Below are 5,764 nucleotides of genomic sequence, written 5' to 3'. Positions count from 1 at the left end.
GTCCCGCCGGGACTGCTGAGCTCTCCCCGAGCCTTCGCCGAGCCGTCTCCGAGCCGTCCCAGAGCCGTCCCCGGGCCGTCCGCGAGCCGTCTCCTTGGCCTTCTCCTCGGCCGTCTCAGAGCCGTCCCCGAGCCGTCTGCGAGCGGCGCCCGCCGCGCCTGCGAGCGGCGCCCGCCCGCCTGACGTGCCCGGACCGACGCGCCCTGGAACGACGCGCCCCCGGATAGGTGCCCTTGAGAGACGCTCCCTGGACTTACGTTCCCTGGACCGACGCGCCCTGAGCGACGTGCCCCGGACCGACGCGCCCCGGCCGATGCGCGACGGACCTACACGCTTGCCTGCCGTGCCCGAGCCCCCACCCGCCTTGGCGGGAGGGCTCCGTCGCGTTCCACCGTCCGCACCCTCTGTCGGCTCTCGGGCGGGCGAGGGCCGAGCGGCGGAACGCGCGCTCCGGCCGCTTTCGTCTGCTCTTTACCCCACCCCACCCGTTCCCGCCCGCCCCGGCTCGCCGTCACCTCCTACGGCTCTCCCCTCGGCGGGAGTCGCCTGGGTTGTGGCGTCGGTTCCGGGGAGAAGGGGCTAGGGGAAGAGTGTTGGTGAGGCCTAGGGCTCGGCGTTGCGGCCCGCGAGGGACGCGCGCGGCTCCCTGGTTGATCCTGCCAGTAGCATATGCTTGTCTCAAAGATTAAGCCATGCATGTCTAAGTACAAACGGGTTTGTACAGTGAAACTGCGAAAGGCTCATTAAATCAGTTATGGTTCCTTTGATCGCTCCAACCGTTACTTGGATAACTGTGGTAATCCTAGAGCTAATACATGCCGACGAGCGCTGAACCTTCCCCCGCTGCTACCCCGCCCCCCTCACCATCCCTCTCCCGGGGACGAGGAGGAAGGGAGGGGACCTTGGGGCCGGCGATGCGTGCATTTATCAGACCGAAAAAAAAAACCCTGCCCGCGGGGGCGTCTTGCCTCCCGGGCGCCTTTTGGTGACTCTGGATAACCTCGGGCCGATCGCACGTCCACCCCCGTGACGGCGACGACTCATTCGAATGTCTGCCCTATCAACTTTCGACGGTAGTTTCTGCGCCTACCGTGGTGACAACGGGTAACGGGGAATCAGGGTTCGATTCCGGAGAGGGAGCCTGAGAAACGGCTACCACATCCAAGGAAGGCAGCAGGCGCGCAAATTACCCACTCCCGACACGGGGAGGTAGTGACGAAAAATAACAATGCAGGACTCTTTCGAGGCCCTGCAATTGGAATGAGCACACTTTAAATCCTTGTCGCGAGGATCCATTGGAGGGCAAGTCTGGTGCCAGCAGCCGCGGTAATTCCAGCTCCAATAGCGTATATTAAAGTTGCTGCAGTTAAAAAGCTCGTAGTTGGATCTCGGGGCGGTGGCGGCCGGTCCGCCGCGAGGCGTTGCACTCGGCCGCTTCTGCCGCCCCTTGCCTCTCGGCGCCCCCCCGATGCTCTTCGCTGAGTGTCCCGCGGGGCTCGAAGCGTTTACTTTGAAGAAATCTGAGTGCTCAAAGCAGGCGGTCGCCCGTAAGCTTCAGCTAGGAATAATGGAACAGGACCCCGCGTTCTGTTTTTTGTTGGGTTTTCCCGAACCGGGGCCATGATTAAGAGGGACGGCCGGGGGCATCCGTACTGCGCCGCTAGAGGTGAAATTCTTGGACCGGCGCAAGACGAGCGAAAGCGAAAGCATTTGCCAAGAATGTTTTCATTAATCAAGAACGAAAGTCGGAGGTTCGAAGACGATCAGATACCGTCGTAGTTCCGACCCTAAACGATGCCGACTGGCGATCCGGCGGCGTTATTCACAGTGACCCGCCGGGCAGCCTCCGGGAAACCAAAGTGTCTGGGTTCCGGGGGGAGTATTGTTGCAAAGCTGAAACTTAAAGGAATTGACGGAAGGGCACCACCAGGAGTGGAGCCTGCGGCTTAATTTGACTCAACGCGGGGAAGCCCACCCGGCCCGGACGCGGAAAGGATTGACAGATTGATAGCTCTTTCTCGATCCCGCGGGTGGTGGTGCATGGCCGTTCTTAGTTGGTGGAGCGATTTGTCTGGTTAATTCCGATAACGAACGAGACTCCGGCCTGCTAAATAGTTATGCGACCCTGCGGCCCGTGCCAACTTCTTAGAGGGACCGGCGGGAAATCAGCCGCACGAGGTGGAGCCATAACAGGTCTGTGATGCCCTTAGATGTCCGGGGCTGCACGCGCGCTACACTGCGCGGCTCAGCGTGTGTCTACCCTCCGCCGACAGGCGCAGGTAACCCGCTGAACCCCGCGCGTGCTAGGGATCGGGGATTGAAATTCTTTCCCGTCAACGAGGAATTCCCAGTAAGCGCGGGTCACCAGCTCGCGTTGATTAAGTCCCTGCCCTTTGTACACACCGCCCGTCGCTACTACCGATCGGATGGTTTAGTGAGGTCCTCGGATCGGTCCCGCCGGGGAGGCGCGGGGCGGGGGCGGCTCGCCCTCGGTGGAGGGGCGGGCGCCTCGCCCTCGACCGCCCCGGCGGAGCGCCTGAGAAGACGATCGAACTTGACTATCTAGAGGAAGTAAAAGTCGTAACAAGGTTTCCGTAGGTGAACCTGCGGAAGGATCATTCACAGAGGACCGCGGCCTCGGCGCGCGGCGCATCCTCCCTCGGCCGGCGGCGTCCTACCACGGTGGGTGGGGCTCCTCCGCCCGGGCGCGCGAGGGCGACGCGGTCTCGAGCGGAGCCGGGTAGTTCCGGGGAAGCGCCCCGGCGCGCAGCCCCGTAAAACGCCCGGCCCCGCGAAGCCCGTCCCCTCGGCGTCCGCGGCGGCCCCCCGCAAACCGCACCGCGCACCGTGGGCACCCCCCGTGCGCGTCACCTCCTCCCCCCCCCCCCGGTCCAGGTACCCGTCGCCTTCGGGCGGAAGGTCTAACGCCTCGGCGTGGCTTCCCCCCACTCCGAGCGCCTGGCCAACCCTGGTGCAAAGTTTTCGGCTGAAAGAGAGTGAACCGCGCCCGTGGGCGGCGCGGACGTAAAGACTACTCTCGGCGGTGGATCACTTGGCTCGTGCGTCGATGAAGAACGCAGCTAGCTGCGATAATTAATGTGACTTGCAGGGGCACACTGATCATCGACACTTCGAACGCACCTCCACGCCTGTCTGAGGGTCGTTTTTACTATCGATCGCCCGTCCCGCCCCACCCCGGGGTGAGGTCGGGCGCGGCTGGGGGTTGGCATCGCAGGGGACTCTGCTCCCCTTCGTCCCCCTAAAAGCAGACCCGGAGGAGAAACCCCGCCGCACGTTTGGTGGGGGAGCTCGGCGCGGCGAGGCGGGGGGAGTCCGCGGGCGCGGCAACCCCCAACCCTCGCCCGAGGCGCCGCGGGGCAGCGAACGCGCGCGCTCCGGGCCGTCCGTCGTCGGAGACGGTCGTCCGCCTCGGTATAGGGGCTGAGCAGACGGTGGCCGGCGCGTAGCTGGTTCCCCCGATGGCTTCCTTTTCTCAGGATAGCTGGCGCTCTGGTTCGCAGTTTTATCCCGTAAAGCGAATGATTGGAGGACTTGGGGCCGAAACGGCCTCAACCTATTCTCAAACTTTCAACGGGTAAGAAGCCCGGCTCGCTGGCTTTTTTGGAGCCGTGGCGTGGAATGCGAGCGCTTAGTGGGCCACTTTTGGTAAGCAGAACTGGCGCTGCGGGATGAACCGAACGCCGGGTTAAGGCGCCCGATGCCGACGCTCATCAGACCCCACGAAAGGTGTCGGTCGATACAGACAGCAGGACGGTGGCCATGGAAGTCGGAATCCGCTAAGGAGTGTGTAACAACTCACCTGCCGAATCGACCGGCCCTGAAAATGGATGGCGCTGCAGCGTCGGGCCCATACCCGGCCGTCGCCGGCCGCGCAATCGAGCCTCGGGGGCTACGCCGCGACGAGTAGGAGGGCCGCCGCGGTGAGCGCAGAAGCCTTGGGGCGAGGGCCCGGGTGGAGCCGCCGCGGGTGCAGATCTTGGTGGTAGTAGCAAATATTCAAATGAGAGCTTTGAAGGCCGAAGTGGAGAAGGGTTCCATGTGAACAGCGCTTGGACATGGGTGAGTCGGTCCTAAGAGGTAGGCGAGCGCCGTTTCCGACAGGGCAGGGGCGATGGCCTTCGTCGCCCCCCGGCCGATCGAAAGGGAGTCGGGCTCAGATCCCCGAACCCGGAATTTGCGGAGACGGGCGCCAACGAAAGAAAGGCTCCCAGTGCGGCGACGCAAACGATCCCGGAGAAGCTGGCGGGGGCCCCGGGAAGAGTTCTCTTTTCTTTGTGAAGGGCTGGGGCCGTCCCTGGAATGGGTTCGCCCCGAGAGAGGGGCCCGCGCCCTGGAAAGCGTCGCGGCTCCGGCGGCGTCCGGGCGAGCCCTCGCCGGTCCTTGAAAATCCGGGGGAGAGGGTGTAAATCTCGCGCCGGGCCGTACCCATATCCGCATCAGGTCTCCAAGGTGAACAGCCTCTGGCGTGTTGGAACAATGTAGGTAAGGGAAGTCGGCAAGTCAGATCCGTAACTTCGGGACAAGGATTGGCTCTAAGGGCTGGGCCGGTCGGGCCGGGGGCATGAAGCGGGGATTGAGCGCGGTGCGTCGTCTGGGCGAGCCGCCGACCGTCGCCTCGTCCGCGCACCCCGTCCGCCGCGGGCGACCTCCTTCCCTACCCCTAACCTTACCCCGCCGTCGTCTCCGCCGCAGCCGAGGAGCGCCCGCCGATAGGCGGCGGGGGTCGACGCGCGCCGGGGGCGTGCGGGCGGGCGGGCGCGCGGCGAGTCCGGACGCGCTCCGTTCCCTCCCTGCGGATCGCCCCGGCTTCGGCGAGCGCGAGCGACGCCCTCGCCTCCCCTCAAACCCCCCTCTCTCTCTCTCGCTACCCTCTGACTCCGTGGGGCCCGGCATATCCTGCGGGGGCGGGCGGGCGGGGGGGGGGGGGGGGGGGGCGCGGGGGGTGGTCGCGGGGGGACCGGAGCTCGCGCCGCCTCGGCCGGCGCTAAGCAGCCGGCTTAGAACTGGTGCGGACCCGGGGAATCCGACTGTTTAATTAAAACAAAGCATCGCGAGGGCTCTTGGCGGGTGTTGACGCGATGTGATTTCTGCCCAGTGCTCTGAATGTCAAGGTGAAGAAATTCATGGAAGCTCGGGTAAACGGCGGGAGTAACTATGACTCTCTTAAGGGTGGCACCGCCGGTGCTGGCTCCCTCGGGCAAGGAGCAGAGAGCGTAGCGGCCTTTACCTCCCAGCGGTCCCGCCGGTAACGCCTCCCTTCTGGGGAGGCGGCCAAACAAGGTCAAACACCCTCGGCCCACTGCTCCGAAAAGCACCCAGGTGCCTAGTAGGAGGCCGCTGGGGAGCGGTCCACAAGTACCCATGGCCTGGTCTGACCACCCAGGTCATTACTACGGTCCGTGGCAGGCATTACGTCCGAAAGGTGTGGGCCCCAGCTAGCTGGCCTCGCGCCAGAGCGTGCCGGGGGTTTCTCCCTACGTCGGCAGACAAACCAGAAGGTGATCCTCCTAGGAAGCCGGGGACCGAGGGCCAACCGTCCTTTCCCAGCGAGACCGCATTGAGCGGACGAGAGGGGTTCTTTCCCTCCACAGGTTAAAGTGTGGGTTCACCTGTGGCCATTCGAACCGAGTCGGGGTCCCCACATACCACCCATCCCATTCTCCCCTCCGCGGGATGGGCCTGCGGGCTCATTGGAGGGAGGGGATGGATGATGACGACTCTGTGGCTCACTTTCCTCGGCCCG

The 5,764-nt window shown here is 64.7% G+C and overlaps 2 pseudogenes; both read left to right on the top strand.

Annotated features, from left to right (window-relative positions):
* Nucleotides 1-643: 643 nt before the first annotated feature.
* On the top strand, nt 644-2,621 carry LOC121306038 (annotated as a pseudogene).
* A 411-nt stretch (nt 2,622-3,032) lies between these two features.
* LOC121306041 lies at nt 3,033-3,163 on the top strand (annotated as a pseudogene).
* The last annotated feature ends 2,601 nt before the right edge of the window (nt 3,164-5,764 follow it).

This window comes from Polyodon spathula, chromosome 45 (assembly GCF_017654505.1).
Source record: "Polyodon spathula isolate WHYD16114869_AA chromosome 45, ASM1765450v1, whole genome shotgun sequence".
In the NCBI taxonomy this organism is placed as follows: Eukaryota; Metazoa; Chordata; class Actinopteri; order Acipenseriformes; family Polyodontidae; genus Polyodon; species Polyodon spathula.
The sequence above is the reverse complement of the archived record's forward strand: the minus strand, read 5'-3'. Positions and strand labels throughout refer to the sequence as shown.